Source organism: Borostomias antarcticus, assembly GCF_949987555.1.
Source record: "Borostomias antarcticus genome assembly, chromosome: 13".
In the NCBI taxonomy this organism is placed as follows: Eukaryota; Metazoa; Chordata; class Actinopteri; order Stomiiformes; family Stomiidae; genus Borostomias; species Borostomias antarcticus.
The window spans coordinates 11,800,055-11,817,648 of NC_140246.1; the positions used below are offsets into that span (position 1 = coordinate 11,800,055).

The window sequence follows — 17,594 nt, forward strand, 5'->3', positions numbered from 1 at the left end:
CAGATTCGGCTCTGCTACAGATGCTCAGGCCATGTGAAGACATCAGTTCAGGCTGGGGTCAACTCGTGCACCGCCAAATGTGTCCTCTATTTTTTCCTCCAAACTATTGTATGGAGCAGGTGAAACACGGCAAACACTATATTGTCGATGCTGCAAACATCATAGTCCAATCAGAAGTCTACAATATATGAACTTGCTCATCAGAAACTATTTTTAAAATGAATGAATGCCACCTATGTAATATTTCTGTCTCATTTGAATGTTAGAGAACAAAATTTGTTATTATTTCCTAAAGGTCAGAAAGTTCACTACTGAGAAAAAAAAGAGTTTGCTCTCTAACTATAACTATCTATCTATGACAAGCCAGGAAAGGCACTTTCTCTGCTTAGTGACGGTACATATACAGCAATAATATTTTGATTCTTAAATCGCTCCAGCTCAAAATCCAAACACGTGCGAGATGTTTGAATAAGACCATTCTAATATCATCTAACAAGTAGGTGCTAGAGTTCTCACAGGTCCAACCATGTGAGCTGGCATCTGAGGAGATAGAAGTTAAAGCGGGTTGAGTGTGATTTCCTAACATGCAAAAATGTCCATGAAAAGCTTCTCAGCTTAGTTTGTCTTGCTGTTGTGAGCTGAATCATCTGGTTGAGAAAATTGCAAACAGGAAGTACAGGCGCCACATAAAATAATATAAAATTAAAGCACTGATTCTGTTTTGACGTTAAACCAAATAGATGAGATAGAGATAGATCAATCATACTTAGCTTACTCCTATAGCTGAGCTGGAGTCTACATGGTCTGTGCTGTGTCAATCTGTTATCGTTTCCCATTCATAATGTTTAAAACTTTGTCGATTTTCACACAGAGAATCGCACTGCTCAACTAGAGACCTGCCTCTCAAAGCCAAGAGAAAACCATGAACAGAGTGTGAAACGAATGGAGGACAGAGTGGGAGAAATGGTCTCAGTCATAAGGCACTTTCCCACCAGAAAGCCCCCTTTATCTTTCCCCTTGTGGAAAAATCCCCTAGAACTCCATATTCTCTAGATCTACATATGTAGATCGCCTTCAGACAGCAGGGTAGAAGATCTCTCTCCCCGTGCGCAGAGACAAGGGACTGCAAGGCAATTGCAAGAGAGAGAAAATAACTCATTTTCATATTTCTGTCAATGTGAATATTTTTTTTATTTTTTTTTATTTCTTAGTTACAACAATTTTGAACTAGGAAAGCAGTTTTGTGTATGGGACTTATTCCGATTTGGAAAATCAAAGTGATCGCTAAACACGGAAGCTTTTTATGCCTCCGCCAGGCGATAGGTTGGTTTCGTTCATTATGTTTTCGGGTTGTCCGTCCGTCCGTCCGATGTTCAGTAATGAGCTCTAGGGCGCTATAGGGACGAGAGCTGTGTTCCAAGCGCTATAGCGCCGTGAGCTCTAGGCTTTTTTTGTAGTGGAAGAAAGTTGAACTTTTGGGCTAGAGCGCAGGCTGTAAAAGGCTGTTCTGATGACGACAGTGGTCGGTTTTCGGCAAAACTGCAGAGACAGCAAATGTTAGCACTAGCTAACATTAGCTAGCTATCTTAACCAGGCTAGTTAATCTGCAATCTGCAAAAACACGACACTCGTTGCTAACGTAGGTGTAAAACATCGGTAGCCTGGCCAGCTCTAAACCCCAGCTCTAGTGCGCTCTAAGAAGCTGTAAGCTTGGCGCTGTTCAGCTACATTCAGCTTGCCGGTGGATACGCACCCTAAAGTTGCAAAGCAGGACTCACCATTTCATTAGGTCTGGCTGTGTTCCAGCTTACGCCCAGGCTACACAGCCGCCATCACATCAACTCACCATCAGCGTTGCGTCAACGTTGCGGTATACAAGCTACACCAGCTGCGGTTAGCGTCACGTTCCACTATATCTCTTGCCTATTACAGTTCAGAAGACCTCAATCACTATATGCAGGTCGGACTGCGCAGGTTGTAGGCTATAATTATAACCGTAGCCTGTAGTCTGTAAAGCCTTTTTCAATTAAGTGAAAGGCTGTCCCCGCAGAATCACCTCCAAATCACTACAGCCTACCCGAGGTCGTAACTAGGTCCACATGTTGTAGACTATATTATTATTATAACCGTAGCCTATAGTCGTAATTCAAAGCCCTTTTTAAAGTGGAAAGGAAGTGCCCGCTCTCAGTGGAAAAAGTTTATTGTCAATGGGCCTCATTCACCAACGAAGTAAAGAAGTTCTTAAAGGAGTAGTAAAGGGAAAATGCATGTTTAGCCCTGTTTTAAGGTTACTTGTGATCATATACAATGGTTCAGATCAAAATCGTTGGGGTTAATAACCCATACTTAAAAATAATGAAACCAAAATAATTATAAGGCTACTTGTGCAGATAAGCAAGTCTAGCTGAAAACATGAAAACATATTTTGTTTTGTAATGTGAACATTAGGGTTGGTTGATCTGTCCGTGCTTGTTTATTGGCTGTTCTTCAGGTAACCCCGTGTTTCACGTCACAACGATATGAACTGTGGGTAATTCCCTTAGGCGAAGTCTGCAGAAGTGCAGACTTACGTTAAGGGGCCATAAAGGGCTCAAAATGTCTGCCAGAGAGCCCTCATGCACTTGCCGATTTGACATTGGGACACTCCTAAGCCCTTGCGGACTTCGCGGGAGCGCGCCCTTAAGTCTGTGAGTCTGCAAGGGTGGACATCGGGACTGGGCCCATGAGATTCGCCATTAAGAAAAGGCAGGTGCGAACTCTTCCAGCGGTTTACGAACACGTCGTGAATCAGACAGGAGCTTTCCTTTGAAACGTTCTTAGGAAGAAATTTAAGAACATAACTTAAGAAGATATTGGTGAATGAGGCCCAATGTCCCCTCGAAGTAGTGTAGGCATAGCCTACAAGTTGCTCTATGCTCTAGAAATGAACCCGAAGTATAATAAATAATGTGAGTGGACGCATGCGTTCGCCGTCAAAAATCAAATCTCGCTGAATTTTTACTATGGACGCAGCCATCGGACACAACTCAATGCTGACGCGACGTGGGTGGTGTAGCACCTTTCATTAATTACAATAGCAACGTTCCCAATTGTTGATGCAATGCAACGCTGATGCAATGCTCGATGGAGGCTGTGTAGCCTTCTGCAACTGTATCGTAGGGAAAACACTGCTGTTAGCCTGTGTAATATAACGTTACTGTAGCCTACCTAAACTTGTTTCAATCACAAGAACGCAACAGGTTTACTTTTTGTAGTTAGTGTGTAATGTTAGTTACCTACTTTGATTTGTGTCCTCCTCCTGCCTACTATGTTCCTCTCTCTTTCTTCTCTGTCTACTTCTTTCAACATCATCACGCCAGGTACAGTTTGTGTGCTCATATAGGCGCATAAAAAGAAAAACCAGAAATAGTCCAAAATAAACCAAATCCTCCTCCATACTGTTAGCGGCCTGACAGTGGAAAAACAGATGGTAACGGTTCTCACGAGTCCGGGACAGAACAGAGCCAAACAAAACTGCCTTCGGCCCGACAGTGGAATAACAGCTATAGTGTCTGATGTTCTGGGACTTTTGATGTTCTTTGTCTTGTGGTGGCACAATCAGTTTGACACAGTTAATTAATCTGCAAAACAGACTGTACATTTCTTTAAAGATGAAAAAAACGTTTTGTTCCCATGGGATCTCTCCCGTCTCTTACCTGGTAAATGCATGCAAAGTATAGCCTATAATGGGTAATTACTGAGACACATATACTGTAGGTATAATTTCAAAACAGGAGTTTTTCAAATGTTCAATTTTTTACATAGCTTCTATAACATCCAGTGACAAAATGCTGTCCACACCACGAGTTTTGAACTCACAACATCCAACCCGACATTTGCTCTCCATGCTGCGCTAGCTTACAGCCACGCACCCATGGCTTTCAGCCACGCACAAAAACATTACTCACATTGAGGCCATACTGATCGGCTATGCCTTGAAGTTGAAACCTTAAGTGTCAAAATTATGTAGCCAGCGCACCTAGGATAGCGTTTGTCCGTTTATCACTCCCTCCCTCCCAAGAATGTTGACCTGCATTTCTCTATTGGCACCACAAGAGGCAGTAGTCCCAGCATACCAAAATAAAGAGGCACAATAAAATCAACCCACCGATCTCCACTGCACAAGTACAGTAGCGGTGAAAGCAATGGACTCCCACGTGGGAGATCAGGGTTCAAGGCCCCAGTGGGAATGATTTCATGGGACTATACCCCAAATCTCCACATGATCATCCTTTCACTCCGACCTTTACTCCTTCCCTTATAGGTCAGATCCTATCCCAACCCCAACCCTTATTCTGACCCCAACCCACACTAGAGACTGGAAGGACACCAAAATCAACCCGCTGATCTCCACTGCACAAGAAGAGTAGCAATGAAAGCATTGGACTCCCACCCAGGAGATAGGGGTTCAAGGCCCCGGTGGGGATGACTTTATGGGACTATACCCAAAACGTTCATCCTTTCGCTCCAACCTTTTTATCCCTTACTTTGTCCAGAAACAGAAGTTGAACCAATTCCAGCAAAATAACTAACGTTACAGGAATCATCAGTGTAACTGCTTTAGCCACTGACTGCTACCATTCATTTTAGGGAAGCTGCTGCTAGTTGTTGTGAGCTCATGAGCTAACTGGCTATCCGCTCTTATTGTGCTGGATTAGCATTGGAACTGATGTGTCCAGGCGACAAGACCTATCTTAATTTATGAGACATTATTTCATGTAATTTCAATTCACAACTATTTCAGTGGCATTCTACCAGTCCTGAACAGAAACAAGCCAGCCACGCACATAAGCCAGGCTGGACCTTGCCTGGTTTCAATACATGCGTGAAACATATTTAACACATCCGGTCGCGATTGTGCATTATTATAAAGTTTGTATCAAAAGAAACAAAAGCACTAGCGAACGCGTTGGCAGTGATGATCTCGGGGATTTTTTTTTACTTCAGGCTTGAAAATGTGCTTTCTACACCAACTTGTGTGACAGGGAGTGCAATGACGCTCATAGCGAGTTGTCTGGGTTTATAGCAACACAGCCCAGTAGGCCTAAATAAGCTCTGCGCTTTACACAGGCTTCTCTTGAGTAGGCCCTATGTGTCCGAGACCCAGTTCATCACTGTATTTACAAAATAGTTATAGGAATGAACAATATAGGCCTAAAAATGTTTGCATTTTAGTGACCCATTGGATTCATGGGAACCTGAATGCAATGGAAAGAATAGACCATGGCTATTATCTAATTTAACTAGAACCATAACTGTGGTATATCATGAATACAACGGCTCTTGTGAAATATTACACAGAACGAAAAAATAACGTACAGTAGGCCTAATAGATTTCAAATGAAACGTTTTTTTTTCCTCTTTGAGAACAAACGTTCAGAGCTTCGTTCGCCTAACACCAATGAATGTTCGAACCCTAAAAAATTACATTCGGGCCAACCCTACAAGTGAATTATGCAACCATGTTGAAGAAAACATGATGAATATCAACCAAAGACTGCTACTGGCTTCCTAAACTTTCAGCTAGCAGGATTGTTTCCGCAGGTTTGTTTCAGCATGACAAATGATGCCTTGAGCTTATCTGCTGGACTATTAGGGGTGCAAATATGTGAAGATATTTAGATCTGTGAAAAAGGTATATCATAGATATACCTTTTTACTGTTCAATATGTATTGTGCTCTAATTCCTCCTCTAATTCCAAATCGAGATTACTATTCAGAGTGCACCCCTTGTGGGGTTAAACCCTACTATGATAATCATCTTGTTTTCGCTGTTGTGGGTATTAACTTCTAGTGCATAGTTCTATTCAACCCTAACCTTTGAGAGTGCCCCTCTGAGGGCCTCTTGTTCTTGGGCTCTTATCAGTATTTATTGATCTGTTCATAGCTCATGTTGACTGATGGTAAAGTCGCGCTGCTATACAAATGCATCTGGATGTAGATTCTGTGCAAGCTCAAGGTCTTGGCCTTCGGGGTAGAGAAGAGTAGCTTCAGTAACAAGACATTTTAAAGTCTTGTTTGCATTACAGTAAGTTAACCATCCCTCAGAATTTGTTAAAGGACTCACTATATGACTCAGAAATTTCCAGTGCACATTTTTCCATTAATTTAAGATACAAATTGTCCAACCAAGGTTTTTGGTCTCATCACAGGGTACAATAGGAGAACATAAAAGCAGCATACTGTACTCACACACATTCTCCAATAATACACAACTATAAATGACAGGTAGAAGCACAGTACTGTACATACGGCATACGGTTAACTAGCGTTATTGAGGAGGTTGATCACACTAGGGACAACAGACCTCTTATACAGTGCATGTTCCTCTTTGCCACAGGCATTCTAAAGAGCTGACCAGAGGGGAACTGTGTGTGGAGAGGGTGGCCCTGATCGTGAACTATAGCCAGAGCCTTCCTGCGTACAGCTGATTTGCATAAGGCCTTGCCAGCTGCATTGACTATGCTGGCCAATTCAGCCTTGCTCCTTGCATTGTGATGAAAAACCATACTATGATTTTAAAACCAAGGATGCTTTCAACAAGGCTGATATAAACCCTCTTTAAAGGATAAGTACACTGAATTTCATGTTTAGCCCTATTCCTGGCTTCCCTGGCATGTATCTGACTAGTACAGGTTAAAACAGTACTACTTTCACCGAACATACAACAACAATCTCTTCACGTTCTTCCGCACACCGCAACGCGGATGAATTTCGCAGAGGTTTACAGCGTGAAGAGATGGTTGTTGTATGTTTGGTGAAAGTAGTACTGTTTACAAGTTAGCTGTTATTTCGAAATGCAGAGGCAAAAGGACCTATGGTGTTTACAGGACGACTTCAGAGCTTGGTAAGCATAAACCATGTAATTCCTGAACTTGAAATCCACGTATATCATACTTGAAATCCACGTATATCAGAACTCTGTACTGCACAAAACAGAAATATTTTAACCTGTACTAGTCATATACATGCCAGGGAAGCCAGGAATAGGGCTAAACATGAAATTCAGTGTACTTATCCTTAGATATCCTGGCTAATGTCAAACCCCTTAAAGGGGTAGTGTGCTATTTTGGACATTTAGCCCAATTTCGAATATGTCTAACATCAAGCTGAAACATAGAGACCATAATTTCATTGATTGCTAAAATATTTATATTTAATTTCAATATTTTTGTCAGACTCAAATTTCTTTACATTGGAAATGGCCAGGGCATGTTAATACACGTTGAAAAACTCAATAAAATCTAGATGGAAGCTCAGTGTGTAATCTTACCGGTCTCAGTATGCTGTACTGTTTAATGTATCACAATCTGTTGTGTTTACGTGCATGGCAAGACTTGGATATAATAATTGCTCCATCCTCATTTTCACCACTTTCGCGGAGGGGTTCAGGGGAGGGGTACGTAGTCCCGGCTATTTAGGATTACAAATCTACTTAGCTAGGTACCTAGCTCGAATCTCAATTCTGTAAGTGCATAGCCTACTACAGCGAAGTGGCCAACCATGTAAAACACTTTGGAGAGGGGATCCTTGTTTGCAAGGGTTTGGGAACGCGTCATTAGAACTGTGTAGATTCAATTCCTCCACACTTAATAAAATGTTCCTTGTGTTTTCTCCTGGCGAATAAATGGCTAAAAATCAAATGAGTGGAACAGAAGTCTGAAAGCGAATGTGACAGCAACTGCAAGCAGCCTATTTGTTGTTCAAAAAATGTCTAGTTGCAACTGGTTGAAAATATCCCCATTGATCTCGAGCTGTGTGCACTAGGTTTCCAATGGAATTTGTCCAAACATGCAAGTGATTATGGACAGCAATCGTTGCCCAGTGAGCCAAAGCTAACTGACGAGGGAACAAAATGCTTAAGAGACAGATGTGGTTTTTAAACTATTGGGTGCATGACTGTGTGTAAACCAGTGTTGAGTAGGCTAGTATGTGACTTAACACCATAAGAACTGATTTCTTAGTTGTTGTTGCACAAATTATTTGAGTAGGCTTGTATTTTATGACCGTAGTAAGACACCCCATCTACCACAAATGAACTCGTGTACACTTGAGTATTAATTTCTATAACACGAATAGCTTATAAGTTATATGTCTGGCCCACATTGCAAGATTAAAACATACAGTAAACACTGAGTAGGCTAGCCTACTGGAGGGATACACATAACCCTACAGAATTGATCAGACCTAGAACACGGAAGTGCATCACAGTACAGTGCTTCCAGAGGCCGTGGACACAGACGAGTTCTGCCAAGTTGCATAGTTCAAGATAAATAGGCCTACCCCTTCTCCACTGGAGAAAATATAGCTTAAAATTGGCCGTGGACGCTTTTGAAATGCCGTAACCTTTCCCAAACGGTCAAATCAGTGAAATTATGGTCTCTTTATTTGAGATTGATGTTAGACATATCAAAAATAGGGCTAATTGTCCAAAATAGCACACTACCCCCTTTAAGCTTCCGAATCAAAACATTCTCTGACTGGCTTTTTTATGTAATCAGTGTTATCCATGAAGCTCAGCTTGTTGACGTACGTATGTCCTTAGATATTTAAAACATTGCACAATTTCAAAAGGCTGGTCAAAGAGAGAGTGTTTGAGGAGGGTCATCACTGTTAAGGATAAGTTAATTGGCTTTGTCTATGTTGATTAGCAAGGCACCAGACCTGCACCAATCCTGATGAAGAGACCTGATCGAAATAATGATCATTCCCTAAAACAAACCAACAAGGGTTGTGTCATCCGCATACGTAAACAGATGTACAGTGTTGCCCTGCAGTTTCATTTGGTTGGTATATGTAAGAGATAATAGTGGTGAGGTGTGCTGTTATTGAAAAATAATTCATGACGCGGGGGCTAACTACCCCAGGAGGCGGAGCCGAGTTGCCTCCGTGAAGTGCACTATAACAGTACACCTCGGAGTGTATTATCCCGCTTATACCATCGCCACTTGCCAAAGACAAAAAACATGTGCCATTTACTCACACTTATATATTAAAATATAAAGAAGTCTGTTATTTATGCTTTGCTCACTGCTGACTTTCATTATAGTCCCTCTGCGCTAAATTACATTGCTATGGAATTACAAATGGTATATCATATTCCCTGAAGGAACAGTGATGACATCCAATAGTTAACATGGGTTTGGAACCGTAAGTGAAATGGAAAGTGTCTGTTACCTTTTCTTTCAAAAATGTCTCCCACCTCTGGATACCACCTAGCAACCCTAACAATGAGCCAAGCAACTCAAACTAGCTTATCCCATAGCATGCTGTACCTGATATTGATAGATAGCCATGAGCGAAGTGTAGTCTACTGCATATTTGCTGTGCCACATATCAATTGTCCAGTTGTCAAATCTAGTTGCCAAGAAACTATCTACGATAGCCAGACACCTCATTGTCCTCAAATCAATAACTTTTGTTCCCACGTCGTGGTACACTGTCAGTCATAGCTTCAAGTACATTCATTGCGAGGACAGGATGTGTCATTTATAAGTGAAGAGACAATCTGCATTGCTATCTGTCTTGGAAAAAGAATAATCTCCATTATACAATACTGTGTGCATAATCGCAGGGGAATATGTGCTTCAGTCAAGTCCAAAACATGGTATTTGAGGCAAGTGCACTCAGCTGAAGTGGACAAGACAGACTCACACTCCGCCAGATAGTGAACAATGAAAAGGTTGCGGCATATAATTAGAAACTGACCACATACAGTGTATCTACCTGGTTACTGTATTTTCTGGCCTTAATTTTTTTTTCAACGAAATGAAATGACACATTTACGGCCGTAGAACCAAGATTAAAAGGCTGTTCCATTGTAATGCTGAGATGAAACAAAGGCATTCATTTGTGATTTGTGAAAATTTGTGATGAGGTTTTAGCCGCGCATTTGTCGAGAAATAATGCACACCCCTCCAGCCAATCAGAATCGGGTATTCAACCAGGCCATGGTATAAATTGAGAATAACAAAAGTTATAAAACAGCCCTGGGGTGCTCATGTACTTAAGGGCGCTTTCACACCTAAAGATCTAGACCAGGGGTAATCAAGTAAAGTTCTAAGAGGTCCAGTTTGACAAAATGGCCTCAAGCCAGGGTCCGGTGGTTTTTTATGCCCTCAACGCAGATTTGTTTCCTTGCATATTCCTATCAAATTGTTGTATAGCAGCAGGTATGTTACTGTGAAATACGCATGGAAGTTAAAATATTGTTGACTTCAGTTGTATGGTCTCCAACTTACTTTAAAATCAAATAAAGTGGGCTACATTTCTCGGAACATATGAGACAAGAGCTAGAGCTACCCGCGGAGAGAATGAATATATAGAGCCTACAACTCGGTCCACTTGATGGAACGCCCTATTTTCAACATCTATTTTTCTTATTTTAGAGCACAGCATGTATAGGCTGACGTTACTTCTGTCTTATATTATCTCACTTCCCTCTTGGTTTGTTGTTACGTTTTCCCGGTCATGCAGTGTCCAACTCCAACTAATATTAGCAAGGAATCACTCTGATAACAGTAACATTAATGTTAGCTAGGCTGTCACATGTAGACTAGGTGACGTCAGGCAATGAACACACAGATTCGATTGGCTAGCGACGCGTGAGATAGTAAACAAATGCCGTAAATTACTACAAAGGCTGCGCAGGCTCAAACTAGTTTCCTACGCTCCGTCAAAAGGGAGAAATTCTCATTGATTTATTGGGTTATAGACGCGGTCCGGATTGGATGGCTTCTGGGTCCGGACCCGGACCGCGGTCCGCCTGTTGGTGATGGCTGGTCTAGACCAAGGTCCGAACCAGAATCCCGTTTGGCGCTTTCACATTTGTTATTTTTTATTGATTAGTTCCATAACTTTCGCACCTACCTTGGGGGACCCTTTCACACCTACGTTGTTTAGTCCGGACTTTCAGACTTTCCAGTTTGATCCGAACCAAATTGACAGGTGTGAAACCTCCTGGACCACGGTGCGCGGATCAAAGACACGGTCTTTGGTCTGACCTCAAGAGGTGGTCTTGGCTCGAACCAAGGATCGCTGCTGCCTAATGTGAAATCAAAGGTTCACACTTTCGGATCAAACAGACGCGCGTGCATCCACAAACCAATCAGTGTCAAGTATAGGGAGACGCACCCCCATGCAAGCGATGACGACATAATGTAGGTCTGCCACAAAAATCCTTTGGTCCGCTGATGTGAAAGCGAAAGTTATGGAACTAATCAATAAAAAAGGGCGCTTTCACACCTAAAGGTCTAGACCAAGGTCCGAACCAGAATCCCGTTTGGCGCTTTCACATTTGTTATTTTTTATTGATTAGTTCCATAACTTTTGCTTTCACATCAGCGGACCAAAGGATTTGGTAGACCGAGTATTTGATCCGCGCACCATGGTCCAGGAGGTTTCACACCTGTCAATTTGGTTTGGATCAAACTGGAAAGTCTGAAAGTCCGGACTAAACAACTTAGGTGTGAAAGGGTCCTTAGACAACCTTACCAGAGAGCATTCCATTTAAACAAACCTTCTGTGGGTGATCAGTCAAAAAATCTTTAATCCAGTGCACTAAGCTCCCATATACAAGTCCAGCAGCCACTGCAGCATAATGTGAATCTGCATTGAAATAAAAGCCAAACTAATCAATAAATAAAAGAGCAGAGTTGCGTTCTCAGTCCCCCTGTGTGCTTTCTAGGCAAACTGTAAAGGTTTTGTGGTCTACAGTAGGATTAAAACAACCAAGAGTAGCACAAATGACTAGTTTCATAATTAATAATACTAGTAGTAATGATATACTACAGGGCGGCATGTAGCTCGTAAGGTAGAGCAGCTGGCTGTAGCTCGGAAGGTAGAGCAGCCACTTGGTTCGATCCCAGCTCCCAGCATTGTGCCAAAGCGTTCTTGAGCAAGACACTGAACCCCAAAATTGCTCATTTGCGTAGTACTTAGTGCTGTCGCCTCACAGCAAGGTCTCTGTGCCTTTCTGTGTGGAGTTTACATGTTCTCCCCGTTTGGAGCCAAATCTTACAGATTGCTCAATTATTTTGTGAAGCGACATCCAGAGCAGTTGGCTTTAGTGCCCGTCTAGGCCAGTATGCTCGATCAGGCGGATCTTATCTTCCTTGAACAGGGTGAACTATCAGCAAACGTGTTTGCCTTCTACTGGTTTACGCCATTTTGAAAACCTGCCAAACCAAACACAAACAGTGGGATAACTGAAGAGAAACATTTTGTTCAGTAGCCTACTACTCTTTTGTCAGTATGGACAAATCACCTGTGGCATGACATCAATTACACAATTTTGTGGAGTGTGGCTTTAAAAGAACACTCCTGGGCCATTACGCCACGGCAGCCAATTCACATGAGTCGGAAGGTTACAGATTTCATTCTATCCTCTACGTCAATCATCCCTATGCTGTTTCCTCTTTGAGATATGTTGCTCTACATTAGCTATTAGAGATAAATGCATCATGAACTCACGCTGAATAACAATGCATCTCATTTGACACAATGCAGCATGATTAACAAACTGTAGGCCTATACAAACGCTTGGACCGGACTTCAGGCTCTCAACCTGAGGCATTAATGACTGGGGGATAATATATGACACACTGTACCTGCTTTTAAAGACCACTGTCTTTACTGATTACAGTGAAAAAAGTTGTATGTTCAGATTCCAAATGAACATGGCAACACTGGGAAAGTTCTCCAATGTATTTATTTTTGTTCTGTATTGGAACATTTGCTTCAGACTGCTAATAATAGTGACAACGCCACACCTCTTCAACTGATTTTGCATCTGGTTTTTCACCAAGATCTCAGTGTCCCAGGGAAGACACATTTAAGTTATCAACCACCACTAATCAAACATGAACATCTCTTTGACCTTCATCTGTTCTGTAACGCAGGTCACACCTCACATATAGGGCAATCATACGATGACACACCCCTGACTCACTGTATTATTATGCCTGCTTATCCCAACTGACAGGTGTATGAATGTAACAAGGCGTGGGCCACACACTGGCATTCGAGCACACCTGCACACTGTTGAAATGACAGAGGCCTCTTTGGAGAAGAGAACAATGCAACATTTTGTCAACTGGGTTGAAACACCATATATGCTAAGTGTAGTCTACTTAGAATATCCTCTAATCGTGTCTTTTTAGAATTTGGGGGTGAAGGGACGACGACCCACACCTCATTAACCACCAGTTATGATCAACAAGCTTCCATTAACATCAGTGGTTTAGTTACCAACAGTTTATGAATCCTTCCAAATCATTCAATGAATGTTAAATGAATTTTTGTTATGTGTGGCACTACATGGTGGTAACATCACCTTCTGTCAAAGGTGGAGGGGTGCTGACTCTGAGAACTCAGCCCATGTACTTTTACATGGTACTACAACACCAGATTAGACTCACATCAAAGTTAATCAGAATTTCACCTGTACATTTTCCAAGCCCAAAATAAACTGCCCTTATATCAAGACATGATTCTGTTGTTTATTACAGGGTAATCACTCAACTCAGAACCATCCAGAAATAGCCTAAGCATCCTCTTGGACCAGAGCAAAATAGCCTCCTCCATAGGTGAAAACCCGAGGATTTCAGTTGGCGACATGAAACTTATGTAAATTAAACCTTATTGTATAACCCTATTAAAACATTATCAAATGATGATTCCAAAACTCCGCATGCCATAGCCGCCTACATAGATCTCACAATTCTCGACTCATTTATTCATCTTAGTTAATAATAGCGATTTGTCAATATAGCCTACGGATCTTGAGACATGCTGTACTCTTCCTTTGTGTTACAGCACATGCGGTTGCAAACAGTTGCAAGTGACCACAAGCACAAATTATAGGCTAATCGATAGCCTAACTATGTTTTCCTTTTGAAAAAATAACTTATTTGTGAATAAATGAGTTTAAAAGATTACAGACACGTAGGCTAATGGATGTGTACGATTTCCATTAGGCAGCAGCTCATGAAGGAATTGTAAACGTGATAACGTGCCCGCGCATTAGCTAGGACTATTAGGCCTATCTAACTTCGTCTTCAGGCTACACCCTATAGGAAACACAATGTAGCTCACAAGGCTGCAATTACATTTGTATATTTATGTTTTAAGAAAATATGCTATTTGAAAAGTGTTCAATAAACAACTCTTCAAGCTACTTCAAAGAGGCGCATTCACATTCAGTAGTTTACCCATACCTAAGTTATGCAGTCAACCATCATTAACGAAAAGCAAGCAAGCGGAGAAAACATTACTTTGCATATAAAATGTTTGAGTGGGGACCTACCTAATTTTAACTGTTCAGGATACCAGTGTTGGTGGGCGAATACGCGGACTAGTGACGACCAGTGGAGACCCTTCCCATTTAACCAAGGGACGGAGTGGAAATTTCCACCATGTGATGGCAACTCTTGAGGCATCATGTTTCACTACCAAGACACCCTCGGACTCAGTGCAACCAATTGGTTGTCTCTACCTTGCTCTGAGACGAGTGGAACGCCTTCTATAGTTGCTATATCTGCTATATGTACACATAGGCTATGTAGAACAGATAAAACATATGATTAGTGTAGATTGGAATAGGTCACATTCAACATGTTTTATAGACCTAGCCTAGGCTATATAGTTGACTGGGTTAACTCACTGTTTACATAGGCTAATGCATTGTTTAAATATGCGCCAAGCAGCTGCAGTCGTGTGCGCGCTCGCCCACTGGCAACATTCTTTCATTTACAGGATTAAAACACCTTTCTTGTTATAGAAATAGGCTATGTGCTACCCTAAAAGCATGCCAGTGCAAACTCATTAATGGTACACACATTGATTATTGACGAACATACATTGTAGGCTACGTGTTCGTTTTTCAACTGTTGCCCATAGGACAGGATACTAGAGGAGGCTGGGTAGCCTGGTTGAGAGCGAGTGCCGGAGTCTGCTGCATACCAGGGGCGCATAGGCGACAATGATACTTCATTTAAAATGCTTGTATCTGTAACTGTCATTCTGTCGGCATAGGCTATCAACTCTGGCCGGGATATTGTAGCGAGCAAAACAGTGAAGTAGCCAGGGCTGCCAAGTCTCACACGTGGCTAAGTGAAAAAACAACTAAAACTTGAGTTGGCTTCAAAGATACTAAGGCAAAAAAAAACTATTCCTTTAAACCGACTAGACAGCATTTAAATGCATAGCTCTTATAACACCCATTAATCTATTTACAAGTGACTGGTAGCTTTTTGTGCGTGGCTGCAAGCGAGCGCACCATAGATAGCGTTTGTCGGGTTGTCACTCCCTCCAAATTTTTTGCACAAGCTCCACTGCTTCCTGAAATTCTACAGGCATCCCTATTTCCTGTCCTATACTATTGGATGGAAGTGATTAATCAGGCACACCTGATCACACCTGATTAATCACTTCCATCCAATGGTATAGAACAGGAAATAATTATGCCTGTAGAATTTCAGGAAGTAGTGGAGCTGGTGCAAAGAGCCTATAGGATAGGCCTAAAGAGCCTATCCGTGCAGCCGCCCGAAATAGGACCCTAGAAATAGGACTGGAAAAATAGGGCCCTTCATTTTTTGCAACAGCGCCACCCAGTGAGTGGGAGTAGTAATTGCAGCCCTGGAGCCCTGAGAAATAGGACCCTTCTTTTTGTGGGTCGCTGGCCAGCCGCGCAGTTAGAATAGAAAATGCCCAGTAGTCGTCAGTGCCTTTGTGACGTTGTTGACCTGCAGTTCTGTTGCTACCACAGGAGGCAGTGGTTCCAGAACCTGCAGTTCTATTTTGCAACCACATGAGCATGTACCGTTTCGGCCACAGGAGGGCAGCAACAGGCTTAGATAGACAGTGGTTCCAGAACCTGCAGTTCTATGTTGCTACCACAAGAGCATTTACTGTTTTTGGCCACAGGAGGGCAGCAACAGGCTTAGATCGACTGTTTTCCTGGTGGGCAGCAACCAAGCCCCCAGGATTCGAAATCTAAAGTGAAGGCCTATTAAACCGCGCCATCTTGGCTAGATTTGTAGTCTTTTGGCTATTTCCGGTGACTTTTGTACTTGCGCAGTTGAGCTTTTCTGTCCGACGCGCGATGGACAGAAATGGGATATTTTTAGAATAACAGGAATTTATTCACATACAATGGAAAGGAGTTGATGTGTAGGCATAAAGATGAAACGATACACGGTGTTTTCAGTCAACGTTGGCGTTGACCGCTTCTAGCTATCGAATGGCCGACTGGTGTAAGATGGATAGCCTAACGTTAGAGAGATAAATGTAGGCTATGGTTATGTTAATAAAGCTAACAATGATGTTGTAACATGCATGCAGCACTGCCGATCTGATCTGAACGATTGATTCATTATTACCATGGATCGGTATTGGGATTGATCAAGGGCGAATGTGAAATAGCAGCCACGAACTCAGCGGGTTATCCGAGATGCGGTAGCAGCGGCCAAAGCTCCTGCTGGCGGGGAGTGAAGCTCTTCAACTCGCCGGTCACTGGCTCCCTGGAGGAATTTAGCCTGGCTGCAATAACGTTATCGCGAACGGAATGAATACCATCTACTAGCAAACAAAACATGTTCAGTTATATTTAACCTGTTAAAACTAAGATGCCTGGATGAAAAAATAATTTCTCCAATGGATATATTTGACAAAAACAGGTTAATATGCAAGCCGGTTTTCATTGCTAAATCAAAGCGGGGAGAGCCGAGAGAGCCGGGAACGTGCGTCTACATTTCACATAAAAGTGAACTTTTTCGTGGACGCGCGTCGGACAGAAAAGCTCAACTGCGCAAGTACAAAAGTCACCGGAAGACCAGAAAAGCACAACTGCGCAAGTACAAAAGTCACCGGAAATAGTCAAATGACTACAAATTTGCCAAGATGGCGCGGTTCAATAGGGCTTCATTGTTGATAGCGGTCAGTGAATGGAGTGACTGTATCCAGTTCTATTAATACATCCATGGCAGCAACAGGCTTAGATAGACTGTTCCTTGTTCAGTTTCAGCAATTCAATGAGTATTTGAGTTAGGCTATTTAGTTTATTTGTGTAAGTATTTCTATTAGTTATATATTATATTTCTTCATTATTTCAGAGACCACACACTGGTGTCTGTTTATGTAAGTGAAGAGAATTGAAAAGTCAAATAAAGGGTTTATAGAGGGGTCCACAGCCCCCGACCCAATATGACGCGAGGGGGCAGAGTCTTGCCACCACACCACTGTCCACACCACGGACCCCACTAATCAGCCCCTGAGTGGGCTAGAGACCCGCGGTCTTCGCCAGTGGGTGCAAGGGGATTGCCCAGAGGTCACTGTGCTGTGCTCAGTCAGCTCTGACCCAAGCGGGCGGAGTCTCGCCACCACGCCACTACCCATGCCATGAACTCCACAACTCAGCCCCTGAGCGGGCTAGAGACACGGTTTTGACCAGTGGGTGTATGTTGATTGCCCATGTAGAAGATTTTTAACTGATCTAGTCAAAAAGGATTTGCCAAGATTTGCTCAAAGAGGTTAAGTGTGGTTTATTGAGAAAACAT

General features: G+C 42.4%; 1 protein-coding gene across 1 annotated transcript in view; it reads right to left on the reverse strand.

Moving 5' to 3' along the window:
* Window positions 1-14,471, reverse strand: part of slc38a4 (solute carrier family 38 member 4) — a 63,381-nt gene extending 48,910 nt beyond the window's left edge. The window contains exon 1 of the mRNA XM_084447903.1: window positions 14,345-14,471. The gene's annotated coding sequence lies outside the window, so the exon portion shown is untranslated. The remainder of the gene's footprint in view (window positions 1-14,344) is intronic.
* Between the last annotated feature and the right edge of the window lie 3,123 nt (window positions 14,472-17,594).